Genomic DNA, 16188 nt, shown 5'->3' with positions numbered 1-16188 from the left:
TTCTTCATCTGCTCGGAACGCCCGAACTCAGCATCATGAGGATTTTTCGGATAGGTGGCTCAACTTTAGCAATCGTAGACAGTAGAATAGTCCTTTGTAATAGTGTAACGCATTCTCGTAGGGCAGCGGAATTGTATGCCCAACAAGACTTAGTAAATGAATTTTTTTCATTTCGCTTCTATCACTGCGTATTTACAGTTCAGCGATTTTTTATTTCATTTATTGTACTCGTCCTCGGTCTTATGAAGTAAACTCTTCTTTGACCGGACTTAGTTAGTATCCTTATTTGGCGAGCTTTATCGCTTGGATTGGACTTTCCCTGTACTCGTCCTCGGTCTTATGAAGTAAACTCTTCTTTGACCGGACTTAGTTAGTGTCCTTATTTGGCGAGTTTTATCGCTTGGATTGGACTTTCCCTAGTTAACCGGAGTGGTTTTCGGCTTATTGCAGTTCGTTTCAGATGAATTGCTTGTTTCTTAAGCTGAATTGTGGAATCTTGTATCTTCCTTAGAAGCTTGGACTCACAATTGTCTTTAATACATGATCTAAAAGAAGGGGATCAGCCTTTAAGGAACAATATACCTCAGTAACATTTGTAAGAGACAAAACGCACATAACCCTAGGACCGAACTAGACACAAGAACAATAAAGATATGAAAGCACATAACCCTAGGACCGAACTAGACACAAGACTGACCGGACCTTGTCTCTTACAAATAGAACTTCTTGAGGTTGGAAATATGCCATGTTCGGGGTACTTGTTCTCCTGACATGTGGGTTAATCTATAAGACCCTTTTCCCAGGACTTCTGACACCCGATACGGACCTTCCCATGTGGGTTCAAGTTTGCCCAGCTTTTCTGCTCGGCTTACTTCATTGTTTCTCAATACGAGATCTCCCACTTGAAACTGCAGCTTTTTCACCCTTTGGTTATAATACCGGGTTACTTGCTCCTTGTACTTGGCTTCTTTTATGAAGGCCAATTCTCTTCTTTCTTCGGCAAGATCTAGTTCGGCTCTCAGTCCGTCGCCATTCAGTTCTGTTGAGAAATTAAGGGTTCGGGGGCTGGGTATGCCGATCTCAACCGGAATTACGGCTTCAGTGCCGTACACTAGACTGTACGGAGTTTCACCGTTGGAGGTTTTTGGTGTAGTTCGGTAAGACCATAGGACTTGAGGAAGATTTTCTACCCATTGTCCTTTGGCTTGTTCTAACCGAGTTTTTAATCCTTTCACCAAAGTACGGTTTGTTACTTCCGTTTGTCCGTTTGCTTGTGGGTGAGAGACTGAAGTGAACCGCTGTTGAATATTCAACTCTTGGCACCAATTCTTGAATGTTTTGTCAGTAAACTGAGTCCCATTATCTGAAATGAGGATATGGGGTATGCCAAATCGGCAAACTATGTTCTTCCAGACAAAATCTAATGCCTTTGAGCTTGTTATCGTAGCTAATGGTTCAGCCTCCACCCACTTTGTGAAGTAATCCACGGCAACGATCAAGAATTTCATTTGCCGGGGAGCTTGTGGTAGTGGTCCTACTATGTCTATGCCCCATTGCATAAAAGGCCAAGGGCTTTGCATAGCACATAGATCAGTCTGCGGCGTCCTTGGGATATTTGCATGGATTTGGCATTTCGTACATTTCTTAACTAGCTGTACTGCTTCTTGTACCAAAGTTGGCCAATAATATCCCCATCTCAGAACTTTTTTAGCTAATGCTCTAGCTCCGATGTGGCTACCGCAAGATCCTTCATGAACTTCTCTAAGGATGTAATCCGTCTCTTCTGGTCCTACACATCGCAATAACGGTTGAAGGTAGGACTTTCTATATAGGACTCCTTCATGAAGTTCATACCGACGTGCTCGGCATGTGATTTTCCTTGCTTCTCTCTTATCCTCGGGCAGTTGTCCTTGATCTAGATACTTTAATATTGGCGTCATCCAGTTTGGTGAACTGGTTACTGAGTGTACTTCAGCTTCATCAATGCTTCTGTGCGGTAATTCCTCCACCTTTGAGCTCGGATATGAGGCCAACTTACTTAAAGCATCTGCTCGGCTATTTTCCGCTCTGGGAATGCGGATTATCCGAAAATAAGAGAAATTTCGGCTAATACTTTGCGCTTTGTCCAAGTATTTTTTCATCCTTTCACCACGGGCTTCACTTGTACCCAGCATGTGATTCACTATGACTTGTGAATCACAATGAATTTTGAGAGATTTGACAAGTAGATGTTGCGCTAACTGAAGTCCGACAAGAAGGGCTTCGTATTCGGCTTCGTTATTAGTGGTTGGGAATAAGAACCGAAGTGAATAAGTTACTTCGTGTCCGTCGGGAGCGATAAGTAGAATACCAGCTCCACTTCCTGTCTTATTCGAAGCTCCATCTACGAATCCAATCCAACAGTCCGGCGGCTCTACTTCGGGTTTCTGGGGCTGTGTTAGTTCATCATTGGTAGGATTTTTCTGTTCGGCAATAATAGGGATTGCCTGATCGAACTTTGCCTCTACAAGAAAATCTGCCAAGGCTTGTCCCTTGATGGCTTTCCGAGGTAGATATTCTATTGAATGTTCTCCCAACTCTATGGCCCACTTGGCAATTCTGCCTGATGCTTCTGGCTTAGTCAAAACTTGCCGAAGTGGAAGATCGGTTAAGACGCATACTTTGTGAGCATAGAAATATGGCCGCAGTCTCCTTGCTGCATTTACTAATGCCAGAGCAATTTTTTCCAGAGGTTGATACCTTGTTTCGGGACCTCTTAATGCTCGGCTTGTAAAGTAGATAGGACGCTGTTTTAGGCCTTCTTCTCGTACAAGCACCGCGCTAATGGTTTGATCTGATGCTGCTAAATATAAGAATATCACTTCGGCATCTGTTGGAGCAGAGAGAGTAGGAAGTTCGGTTAAATAACTTTTGAGTTCGTCAAAAGCCTTCTTCTGTTCGGCTCCCCACTCAAACTTTGGTGCCTTCTTCAAAACATTGAAGAACGGCATTTGCTTCTCGGCTGCTTGGGAAAGGAATCTATTCAGTGCGGCTAGACATCCAGTTAGCCTTTGCACATCATGTATTGACTTCGGCATTACCATGTTCTGAACAACTTGAACCTTTAGGGGATTTGCCTTGAGTCCTTCCTTTGAAACCCAACAACCCAGAAATTTTCCCGAATCTACCAAAAAGGTACATTTTTGGGGATTGAGTTTGAGGTTGGCTTTTTTGAGCACGTCGAGAGTGGATTTGAGATTGTTTTCGTACTCCGAAGTGCTTCTGCTTTTAACAACTATGTCGTCAACATATACTTCAACCTCTTTTCCGATCAGGTGCCGAAATAGCTTATCTACCATCCTTTGATATGTGGCTCCGGCATTCTTTAAACCAAATGGCATCTTTTTATAAGCAAAAATACCGAAGTCAGTAATGAAAGCCGTTTTTGAAGCATCATTCTCATCCATTAAAACTTGGTGGTATCCTTTATACAAATCAAGAAAACAGAAAATTTCGAAGCCTATCAAAGCTTCTACTTTTTTATCTATGTTGGGAAGGGGGTAGCAATCTTTAGGACAGTGCTTATTTAGATCTGTAAAATCTATGCACATCCGCCATCCTCCTTCTTTTTTCTTGATCATCACAGGATTGGCCACCCAAGAAGGATATTTTACTTCAAATAATACATCCGCTTTCAGTAATTGGCGGACTTCGTCATGGATGACTTGATTTCTTTCTGCCGCAAAGAGTCTTTGCTTCTGTTTTATAGGCCGGACTGAAGGATCAATATTTAACCGATGTGTAATTACCTCGGGAGACACTCCAGTCATGTCCAACGGAGACCACGCAAAGACATCTTTGTACTCTTTGAGGAGCTGGATGGTCTTTTCCCGGAGTAGAGGTGTTCCCGCGAAACCGATCTTGACCGTTCTGGATGGATCATCTTCGTATAACTGAACTTTCGTCGAGTTCGGCTCCGGTGTGACTTCGTTCATTTCGTCTGCCTCTGACTCCGGCTGCTGTGATTGCTATGCTTGATGGTGCCGATCTGATTGTTCGGCACTTTTAAGCGCAATCTGCAAACATTCTTTTGCTCTCTTTTGATCACCTCGGATGACTGCTATCCCTCCTTTAGTGGGGATCTTGATTGTGAGGTGATAAGTAGAGCAAATGGCCCGAACTGTGTTGAGCCAGTCTCTTCCCAGTATAATGTTATACGGGGATCGAGCTTTTACCACAAAAAACTCGATCACCGTACTGGAGCTAGTAGGCGCTCTTCCTACCGTAATCGGAAGGCTGATAATACCTTCAGGGCAGGTGTCCTCCTGGGCGAAACTTTTCAGAGGAATTGGGGCCGGACTGAGCCGAGCTGGATCCACTTCCAGTTTATCAAAACATTCTTTAAAAAGAATGCTAACCGACGCTCCTGTATCCACAAACACTCTGTGGATCAGTTTGTTTGCCACTCCAGCTTGAATGACAATAGCGTCTTGATGAGGAGAAATGGCCGGGACGGGATCTGCATCTGAAAATGTAATTACTTCCTCCTTCTTCAGCCTTTTATGTGTTGGCTCCTCTCGATTGAAGCCTCTGCGCTCTGATTTTAGAGACGATTTAGTCTTCCCGGCTGGGAGAGCGTCAATAGTCTGGATCACTCCATCATATTGCGGCTCGTCATCGTCTTCGGGATCCTGTTGCCTTTTAGGATCCTGAGGAGCGCAGTTCGCACTTCTCTGTTTCTTATTCTTTTTCGGCGGCTTGCTTTGGTATTTTTTTAACGTCCCTGCTTTCACAAGAACATCAATATCTGCTGCCAAATTTCGGCACTCCTCGGTATCGTGACCGTGGTCTTGATGGAAGGAGCAATACTTATCCTGACTTCGGCGCGTGGCCGATTTCGTCATCGGCTTTGGTTTTTCGAACATATCAGAATGCAGTTCGAAAATTTCCGCTCTCGACTTGTTCAATGGTACGAACTGAGCGGGTGGTTTCTCAGGATTGTGACGTGGTCCCAATCTGTCTTGTACCGGTGCCCTTTGAATTCTTTCAAAAGGAGTTCGGGCTTCCTCTTGTCTCCTCTGGAAGAGCTGTCTAAAGACCGTTTTCGACGGTCTGCCTCATCAGCACGGGAAAACTGGTCCGCAATGTCCCACATCTCTTGAGCTGTTTGCGGACTGCATTCAACGAGCTTTCTGTAGAGAGCTCCTGGCAGAATTCCATTTTGGAATGCCGAAATGACAAGTAGATCATTGAGATCATCTACTTGTAGGCATTCCTTGTGGAATCTTGTCATGAAGTCGCTAATCTTTTCATCGCGACCTTGACGTATAGAAAGCAGCTGAGCCGAAGTGATTCGGGTTTCAGCTTTCTGGAAGAACCTCCTATGAAAAGCATCCATTAGATCTCTGTAAGATCTAATGCTGCCTTGAGGGAGGCTATCAAACCACCTTCTTGCGTTCCCGATGAGCAGCTCGGGAAACAGCTTACACATATGAACCTCATTGAGACCTTGGTTCGCCATATTATACTGATAGCGTCCCAGGAAATCATGAGGATCCACCAACCCGTCATAAGTCACTGACGGGGTTCGGTAATTCTGGGGCAACGGAGTTCTGGTGATATCATCCGAAAATGGAGTCTTCAGCGCTCCATACATAGCGAATCCGACATCTCTACGGTATGGTGGAGATGGAGTTCTCCTGTGATTTCGGTAACAAGGAGGAGAAGGAACATATCGGTGGTGAGGATTCTTTCTGCTGGAAGATACGACACTACTGCGGTAGTGACTTTCATGTCTGGAGGGGGAGGGAGAATCCGCCGTTTTCTTCTCCGGCTTCTGGCTCTTTTGCAGGAATGTTAAGAACTCATCCTGCTTCTCAGCCAAGAACGACTTGACAGCCTCATTCAAAGCGAGCTGCTGGGGAGGCTCGGTGCGATGACTTTTTGAGTGGTTTGTTCTTTCACCGTGAGAACTGGAGGCAGATTTCTCCCGAGGCTGTTTTCCAGACCTACGGGCTGGACTAGCTTCCTCACGTTCATCACGGACGAAAGTATGGGTATTATGTGATCTGGTACGCATTTTTTGGTGGAAGAGGATCAAAAACTCGCTTTTATCACAGTTTTGGTTCTCTGTTTCCCACAGACGGCGCCAGTGATGATGTGGCGAATTTTTGATGGGAATAAATGCAAGTAATAAACGATCACAACACGGAAAATTACGTGGTTCGATTTACTGAGGTAAATCTACGTCCACGGGAAGAAGAGAGGGCAAATTTGTATTGCTTGGTCTTGCTTACAGATTACAATACTGATTTGCTATAAGATTCAGGATCTAGAGAGCTTAACCCTGGTCTATCTGATCTAAGTTCTATATATACATTCGAACTAAGATCGTGGTTTGCAGCCCTGATAGTGGGGTTGATAACTGCTTAATACCACTAAATAGATCGTGGGTGTAATGGAGGTCGTGGAGATCCTGCATGGGTCCACTATCTCCTTGTTCGGTCGAATACTGAGACCGAACTGCTGAACTTTGCCGATCAGCTTTTGCCGATCTGAGAGTTGAGCTCGATTGGTCGGCTTTTACCGAGCTATAGGCTGTGACCGAACTCTTTGGTTGTGCCGAACTGAGAGTTGAGCTCGATTGGTCGGCTTTTACCGAGCTATAGGCTGTGACCGAACTCTTTGGTTGTGCCGAACTGATACTCTTTCTTGGGTTTTGGGCTGATGGGCCGTCACTGCTATTGGGCTCGCAATTATTGTTTAGTTGTTTAGTTCGTATCCCATCACAGTCTTTAAGTTTATATTCATTTTCCCGTAAAAAAAAGAATGCACTAGGAATGATTTGTACAAGTCATCTAAGACACTAACACAAAATCAACAAACAAACTACCTATTTATCATTTATGCCATGAAAACAAAAATTTAAAAGCCGCAAATTAAACTCCTAAACAACATGCAAATTAACTCAAGATCAACGAACAAGCTTGAAATGAAGTAAGAAACTAAATAAACAAGTCAAGCAAGAACACGGAAGTTATGCTTAACAACAAAAGTTTTTGAAAATTTAACAACAACCGAAGTAAATGCTTGAACATTTAGAACAAAAAATGCCCAAAATACATATATACTAAAATAAACCCTACAACATTAACTATGAAGTTAAGATGTAGAAGAAAAAGTAGTACTAAATTAACAACAAACTAGAGCAATAACTACTACAAACGTCTACAATTATTTCACCATGGTGAATAAATGTTCTTGGCTGAAGAGAGAACGAAATTCTCTTTAAAGGAAGAGAGAAAACATGCTAGAGAGATATTAACTTGAACTAAGCTAAGAGTTTGAATGAAGATTGTTTAAAAGAGAGTCAGCCCTAAAAGCCTTGACGAGGTGGTATCAAATTGTATAAACGTCCATGACAAACTGATCAATCCCCCAAACTTGGCTGCTTGAACTCCAAAGATTACTTTATCACCATTCTTCCAACTTAGGCCATTTTTTTGCTCATTTTCCTTTTTTCCCATGTTTTGTCTTCTTTGCATACTCTTCAAACCCAAGCCTCTTCCTTACAAAATAGACACCATAATGTTGATTTTTCATAATAAAGCAGGAGTATTAAAAAAACTTTAAACGAGTGGCAAAAACTAGTCTATCAATAATGCACACTATTACTATATATAATATATCAAGTAAAAACAAGGCAGATATATCGTGAACACAGAGATTACAAGTTATATAGACTAGGATATTCTACAAATAAGGTAACCCTAATTTACAATTAATTACAATATATTCCCATATCAAAAACATATAATTCCCCTGATTTCGTGTGATCTTCTCCTTGATTTCGTGTGATCTTCTGACACTCCCCCTCAAGCTAAGTAATGGGGTTCCCAATACTTAGCTTGCACAGTACTTCATGGAACGACTTCTAGTTCACTGCATTTGTCAAGATATCTGCCAATTGATCTTCAAATTTGACATAAGGCATTTCTACCACCTTGGCTTCGATATTCTCCTTGATAAAGTGCATGTCTACCTCCACATGTTTGGTTCTATCATGTTGTACCGGGTTTTCGGAGATACTTATAGCTGCTTTATGTCACGGAACAATCTGCACGGAAGAGCTGGCCAGAGATCCAATTCTGTCATCAACTTTCGTAGCCACAATATCTCAGTCAGTCCACTCTTGATTCCTCTGAACTCTGCCTCTGCGCTAGATAGCGCTACTACCTTTTGCTTCTTGCTCCTCCATGTCACAAGATTCCCCCCTACAAAGGTAAAGTACCCGGCTGTGGACTTTCTGTCATTTGGGTTTCCTGCCCAATCTGCGTCGGTGAAGCCATGTATTTCCATGTGTCCGTGTCTTACAAACATAAGTCCATGCTCCGCCGTTCCCTTCAAGTATCAGATAATTCTCAAGACTGCTTCTCAATGTTCTTCTTGAGGTGCGTGCATGAATTGAGTCACCACTCCTACTGCATATGCAATGTCCGGTCTCGTATGGGATAAGTAGATAAGCTTTCCCACTAGTCTCTGCTATCTCAACCTGTATGTTTGTTTCGCCCCTTCCTTCATCTGTAACCCGTGATTTTGCACCATCGGAGTGTTCGGGTTTGCAGTCGATCATCCCAACTTCTGCCAATAGATCGAGTACATACTTTTTCTGATTTATGAAAATTCCCTTTCTTGATCTTAGCACTTCAATCCCCAAGAAATATTTGAGAAGACCGAGATCCTTCATCTCAAATTCATGAAACAGATTCTTCCTTAGCTCGGCTATCTCTTCGTCATCATCTCCGGTAATGATCATGTCATCCACATATATGATTAGGAACGTGATCTTGCCGTTCTTTTTCTTGATAAACAATGTATGGTCTGAGTTACTTTGCTCGTAGTCGTACTTCTTCATCACTTCTGTAAATCTTCCAAACCATGCCCTTAGGGATTGTTTCAGCCCATATAATGTCATCTTTAGTTGGCATACTTCTCCATCAAGGAAGTCTTCAGAGAATCCAGGTGGAGGCTCCATATACAGCGGTTTTGGCAATTCTCCGTGTAGAAATGCATTGGTCACATCAAATTGATGAAGTGGTCATTCCTTATTGGCGGTGACTGAGAATAGTACTCTGACGGTGTTGATTTTTGCCACTGGAGAGAAAGTCTCATCATAATCTACACCGTAAGTCTGGGTGTATCCTTTTGCCACGAGACGATCTTTGTACCTGTCTATCATACCATCCGATCTCCTTTTTATCGTGAATACCCATCTGCATCCAACTGTTTTTACCCCTTCGGGTAGCTTGCTTCGCACCTATGTGTTGTTCTTCATTAATGCCTTCATCTCAACTATCATTGCTTTCTTCCTCCGTTTATGCTTCATTGCCTCTTCGGTTGTCTGTGGAATTTCTTCCTCTTCGTATAGCGCAGCTTCAAAAGCTCGAGCCATTTTGGTCAGATTTCCTTGTACTAAGTTCGCAACTGCATAGCGACTTTTTTTTCCAATCTTCTCTGGGGAGTATCGTTTCGGCGGAATTCCCCTTGTACTCCGATAAGGGAGCGCATATCTTCATGTATCTCCATCAACCGTGTTGTCTTGAATTTCTGTTTCAGTAGATTCAGTGGTAACGAGAATCTCAACTAAGCTCGGATCAGGAATTACCTCAGATATCGTCGGAGAAGGATTCCCGGGGCTTGGTAGAGATGGCTCTTGTGGTAAGACCTGCTCGGCGGAAGTGACAACTGGATCGGTTGGTTCCTCAATTGAGGAGCTTGGAATTGACACAACCCAACTTAGATAGTCTGTGGAACTACCTAGATCACTGTCCTCCTGACTACTAAGGTGGGTGTGGTAGAAAAGTTCGGTTTCCCAAAAATTACAGTTCATGGTGGTGGTGATTTTCTTTGTATTGGGATCAAAGCATCTGTACCCCTTTTGGTTTATCCCATATCCCACAAAGACACATTTCATTGCACAAGGTGAGAATTTCGTTCTTTCATGTTTAGGTATGTGGGTATAAACGGTACAGCCAGAGACTTTCGGAGGAAGGCTAAGATATTCGGGAATTTGGGCTTGTTTGGATAGGATATCAATGGGGGTTTTCATGTTTAGGATTTTGGTTGGTAGGCGATTTATGAGATAGATGGATGTGGCGATGACTTCTGGCCAGAAATATTTGGGAACTTTGGATTCGATCATGAGAGCTCGGGTCATTTCTAGGATCACCTTATTTTTCCATTCTGCTACCCCGTTCTGTTCAGGCGTATATGCACACGAAGTTTGATGAATAACTTCGTTCTCTCTACAAAATTGGGTCATAGCACTATTAACAAATTCCCTCCCATTATCTGATCTAAGGGTTTTGATGGTGGTTTGAAATTGTGTGTGGATCAGTTTAAAAAAGGATGAAAATTTATCGAAGACTTCCGACTTATGTTTCAAAAAATAAATCCACGTCATCCTAGTACAATCATCTACAAAAATCACAAAATAACGAAAGCCATTTCCACCAACAAAAGGCGCAGGGCCCCAAACATCAGAGTGTACTAAAGAAAACATGGATAGCATTCGAGTGTTTGTAGGTTTAAAATTCTGTCTATGGCTCTTGGTCAAAACACAAGTCTCACAAGAAAAATAAGAAGAAATAAAAGATTCGGGTAAAGCAATTTAAAGTAACCAGGAGAGGGGTGTCCTAGTCTTCGGTGCCAAAGCCAAATTTCCTGTTTCGTGGATCTGTGAGCCAGCATCGCACTTCCATGTTGAGCTATCTCGTCCACGTAGTAGAGCCCTTGCTTCTCAGTGCCATGCCCAAGAATCCTCCTCGTCTGAATATCCTGCAGAATGCAAAAATCAGGATGCATTAAGAGTGTGCAATTCAACTCCTTCGTCACATGACTTATAGACATCAATATTTGAGATAGGGTAGGAACATAAAGGCAGTTCTTGAGCCATAGTGTAGGCGATATTTCAATAGTGCCTGAACCCACAATAGTAATTAATTCCCCATTCGCACTTCGAATATATGATCTATCAGTATCTTCACTATAATCAAGAAAGTCATTTTTATCTGGAGTCATGGTGTCAGTTGCCCCACAATCAAATATCCAGCCTTTTGAATTTTTTCCAGAGATATCATAAGCATGGAATGCAGCGGAAATTTTTCGTAAGGGTGAAAAAGTATTTTTTGACACAAAATTGGGGTGTTTTTCGGATTTATTGACATCTGGGGGCCCTTTTCGAATTTTCTGGAAGTCTGGGGGTTCATGCATAAGTGGATGGGGTCTCTTTTTGTAATTCACACATTTCTGGGGAGGAAAATAATAATATGGCAAGGTTAATTTAGGGATTGGATTATATCCAAACCCTTTACCTCCTTTCGTCGCGCCGCTTCCTCCGATTCCTCTGATTTCCGTCCACTCAGCCAAATTTCGACGCCCCTCATGTTGCCGCCGGCCGATGGAGACTCCTGTCGCACCCCTGATCCGACTCCGGTCGATTCCCCATGATTCCCGGCCTCCGTTCTCCGCGAGACCCATTCTCCCTTTACACCTATGGCGATTTTCGCTTGGGCCGGAGAACTCTTTGCCTTCAGTCGTTCCTCCCACCACTTCGGATATCCAATCCGTTTGAAGCAATTCTCCCAAGTATGCTTCTACCTTCCTGATGTGAATCAAATTTATATTTTTATTCCCATAACTTTACATGATTTTTATAGTTTGATGCTTGCAAAAGTGTGTTTTATGGTGTAGGAAGAGGAGTAAATGGTGAAACAAAGAAGGAAGCTCGGAGGGTGAAAAGCTGTGCAGAAAGCTCTCAAAAGTGGCCACCCGGCCGGGTTAATTTCATGCCCAAAAATACAACCCGGCCGGGTGATTTTCGCGAGGCATGGAAAGTCCAGGAGGGGTCGATTTTATGTCACCCGGCCGGGTTATTTTTCAGCCCAAAAATACAACCCGGCCGGGTAGTTTTTTTTTTAACTGCAATATTGCAGTTTTGGGAATGGATGTGTGACGTGAGGGGTGCATTTATTGATTCACAAAAAGAAATTGAGGAAGGTGGTGGACGGCTGGGGAGTTTGGTAGAAAAAGAAAAAGAAGGAAAAGGGTGATGTGACGGGGAGTTGACGGCTTGGGAAAAGGAAAAGAAAAAGGTGTCAGGAGAGAGGGATTGATTATTCAACAAATATTGAAGAAAGGCCATCATTCCGCCGCTCCGTTTCAGAATCCCAATTCCACTCAACGAGAGCAAGCTTCCTACGGTTTTTATTGCATATTTCACCATGTTTTTAGGCTAAGCTCTCTATGTTGCTCCAAGTTGTAATCTAGGCTTGTATGGATGTTTTCACACCATCGAATCATGTGTTTTGATACCAACAATAATTGCTATGATTAAACTCTACGTTTTCTTGCTAAAGATGTAGTGTTGTTAATTCCTTAACTATTGTCTCTTTAACATAGTTTAGGATTGATTGATTGTTGGTGTGCTATCGAATTAGAACTGTTCAGGGGATAAATTGATAGTGGATTAGGTAAGTAATTATAGTAGACGACGTTTGTTCCTGCGCATCCGCAGGAATTAAATGTCGTTGAAAGTTGGTTCATGGAACAAGTGTTCAGCTGACTGTGAACTATACGTCGTAGACATGTTCAGTGCACGCGATTAGGTTGATAATTTTAATCCCGTCGTATGTTTCGTTGTAAATGGTGTAAAATAACGCAAGCCTAGTGAGCAACTTGAAGTGACTTGTCTTTCTTGTTAAAAATCTCATTTCAGTAGTTTAAGTTAGTTAACCATTCAAAAATCAAAACAATATCTTTATATGCTTTGTGTAGTCTTTTTAAGCGTAAGCAATCTCGCCTCCCTGTGGATCGACACTTGAAATACTACTACGATACTGTATTCTTGCAGTAGTGTAGTATTATTAGAGTTAAAATAATTGAACTTGATAATCTTTATACATTGATTAAGAACTCTAAAATATTGCATCACCTTCCGCAATGGGAGCACCATAGTTTTGAGGTGTCGACCCTGTTTCCCGGCCGGCTGGTGGCCGTGGGTCGTGATGGTGGAGCGTTACTTCGGTGAAGCGGTCGTTGGTTTTGTGCGATAAACCCTTGTCCGATTCCTCCGCCAAATGATGATTCGGTTCTGCCGTTGGCTTCGTCGGTGGGTGAGGGCGACGTCGGTGGCATGATTCTCCGTCGAGCCGCCTTCGTCTTCACCCACCTATACGCCGTCTCTACTGATGGCGCCGGTTCCTCCTTCAGAATTTCCCTACGGATTGAGTCGTATTCCTGATTTAACCCGGTCAGGAACTTGATAAGCCTTTTGGAATTTGAGTAGTTTATGAATTGTTCGATCCCCTTGTCACAACAGCTAATTGGTTGTTTCTGGCTTCAATCTATATTAATCCACAATCCGTGGATCTTCCTATATTATGTTTCAAGGTCCATGCTTCCTTGTTTGATGTTAATCGCCTTTTTTTCCAGGTCATAGATGATGTATCGGTCGGCTTTGCTGTCGAACGTCACAGCGAGGTTGTCCCACATGGCTTTCGATGTCTGATGGCGTGCAAAATTCGCAATTATGTCATTTTCAATGTTATCGACAATCCACGAGAATACCACGAGGTCGTTCTCTTCCCATTCGTCATAGCCTTTGCTCCCCGGTTCTGAGGGATCATTCTTGATGTATGGGTATGCACCCCTGCCTCCAATCTTTACTTTGATCAATCGTGGCCATAACGGGTAGTTCCTACCATTCAATTTGAATGATACATTGATACTTTTGCTGTTTCTAAGACTCACGGTCTGGTTCACATCGTTTGTATCCTCTGTATCTGACATGTTTGGTGTAGGTTGGTATTTCGGATGGCTTGATTCTGGTCGAAAGAAAGGGTCGGGAAAGGTATTTCAGATAGCTTGATCTTGGCCGGAAAAAAGGTCAAGAAAGGTATTATCGGTTGTGATGAAATTTTTCTGAGCCAAGTTCGACTTGCTCTGATGCCATGTTAGAACTCGGTAGGGGAAATATTAGTGTTATTCATCGTGAACACAGAGATTACAAGTTATATAGATTAGGATATTCTACAAATAAGGTAACCCTAATTTACAATTAATTACAATATATTCCCATATCAAAAACATATAATTCCCCTAATTTCGTGTGATCTTCTCCTTGATTTCGTGTGATCTTTTGACAAGCTTTATATTCTAAATACTGGGTATAGAATTTCTAGATGATACTTACTATTTTTTTTTGTAATAATTGAGGTTTTTGTACAGTAATTCACCCCCTCATTACTTGTATAACTGTCCGTTAGAGAGTAAAAAGTTATATACAGAAATACAGAAATTATTATGTTACATATTTAATACCGTCTAGAATCAGCCACTGTATAGTATACTCATTTTATTTATGTAATATGGAGTACAATATTGTGATATTTTTCCACGTCACTCCTAATCGAGGTTGTTTAAGAATTAAAATTAAAACATAAACAATTGCACATGCTCAACACTCATCAAGCCCTTCTTCCCGATGTATAGGCCACACCACGGAGGACTCGAACCTGAGTTAACATAGTAGAATGGTTAATGTCTATATATGATAAAAATATTTGGGCTCGAATTCATTACTATAATAAAATCTTTTAATATTTTTCGTTTTCTAATAATATATAAAGAAATAAGAAGTGATGTGTTGTAAAATATTTGCATGTGAACGTAATCTCATACACAAAAAAATTATGCATTTAATTTAGCCTTTTTTTGGGTCTGTCGGCGCACGCAGTGTACCCCCATCAAATAGGTGAGTCGTGACCTAACTTTGTTAAGGATTGGTACAATTTATGTCGATGTCAAATTAATTGCACAACATGTTAAGCATGACCGGCAAAAACAATGGCTCCCGACATTAATTTGTAACTAACTAGCTTTTTCTTTTAAATGAGAAGTGCTTAAGTGAATAATCAAGTATGTATGTGGATACTATATCACTAACGCATAGTTTAAAAAATACTCTCTTTAATTTAGGTCAACAATCATGCAGAGATTTTTTTTATCAGGTTGTGAAAACGAAAGATAACATTTTGACTAGAACTGTAACATGAGGGGTTAATAAAATTATAATCTTTTTGTATAATCAGTATATATATCAATGTATGTATAGGGGTTGATTATTGTGAACTTTATATTCATTGTGAGAATGTTGTATTGAAATTTTAAAAGTAATTGTATTATAATCCATGTATTTAGCCTGCAAATAAATACATACTCTCATATTATATTCTAATCGTGTATATATATATATATATATTATCTATCCTCACAATAATTAAGAGTTTATCTACCAAGAAGTTGCAATGCATTAATATCTGTAATCACTCAAGAAATTAGTCAAATTAATATTTAATTGAGTCGGCCAACTAATACTTGTATCAAGAATGGGACAAACAAAAGCCACTTCAGCTTGTTCCCACTCATACACTAGACTTAAAAATGTTAGTACAAAAGAGAGAAATAATGAAAAGAGGAAGGGACCAAAGAAAAAGAAAAAATCTAGGCGATGACTTTGTCAGCATTATGTCCATATTTTGAATCATAATATATGAAAAAGATATACGTGGTTTCGTGCAAAAATATGAAAAGGTGTTGACGAAGTCAGCATGACTACTTTGCTCAATATCAAATCATGAAAGCTACACTTTAGTGTATAGAAAATAGATCACGCGGCAAATTAGACATGAAATGTTCTACTCTAATTGGTGTGCTGATAAATTAAAATATCTAATCTATATTCAAGAGTTAAAATTAATAATCGAAATATCATATAGAGTAATTTTTTTCTATATATACATTTAGCTTAATTTTTTAAATGATGTGGTTTTGTATCAAGAATTCGACGTGATAAATTAAAAAAAAAATCATATACGATAAATTAAGTGGAATTTTGTTGATATCAAATTAACAGCTTACATCAATTTTGTGATATCGATTTCTCGACGGTAGACCAATTTTTTTTTAAAAATTTAAGTTTTAAAAAGTAAACGCAAATTCAGATTTCTATTAAATGACTCTGAATTTTGGAGCATAAATTATAGTACTAGTAGTACTTAATTTGCCATACTTATGGCTATGGTAGTACGTGATCTCAAAGGAATAACTTTAGTAATTAATTATTTATAGTTGGCATATATATTCTTCTAT

The sequence above is a fragment of the Salvia splendens genome, chromosome 15, assembly GCF_004379255.2.
Source record: "Salvia splendens isolate huo1 chromosome 15, SspV2, whole genome shotgun sequence".
Lineage (NCBI taxonomy): Eukaryota > Viridiplantae > Streptophyta > Magnoliopsida > Lamiales > Lamiaceae > Salvia > Salvia splendens.
Note: the sequence above shows the minus strand (reverse complement) of the source record.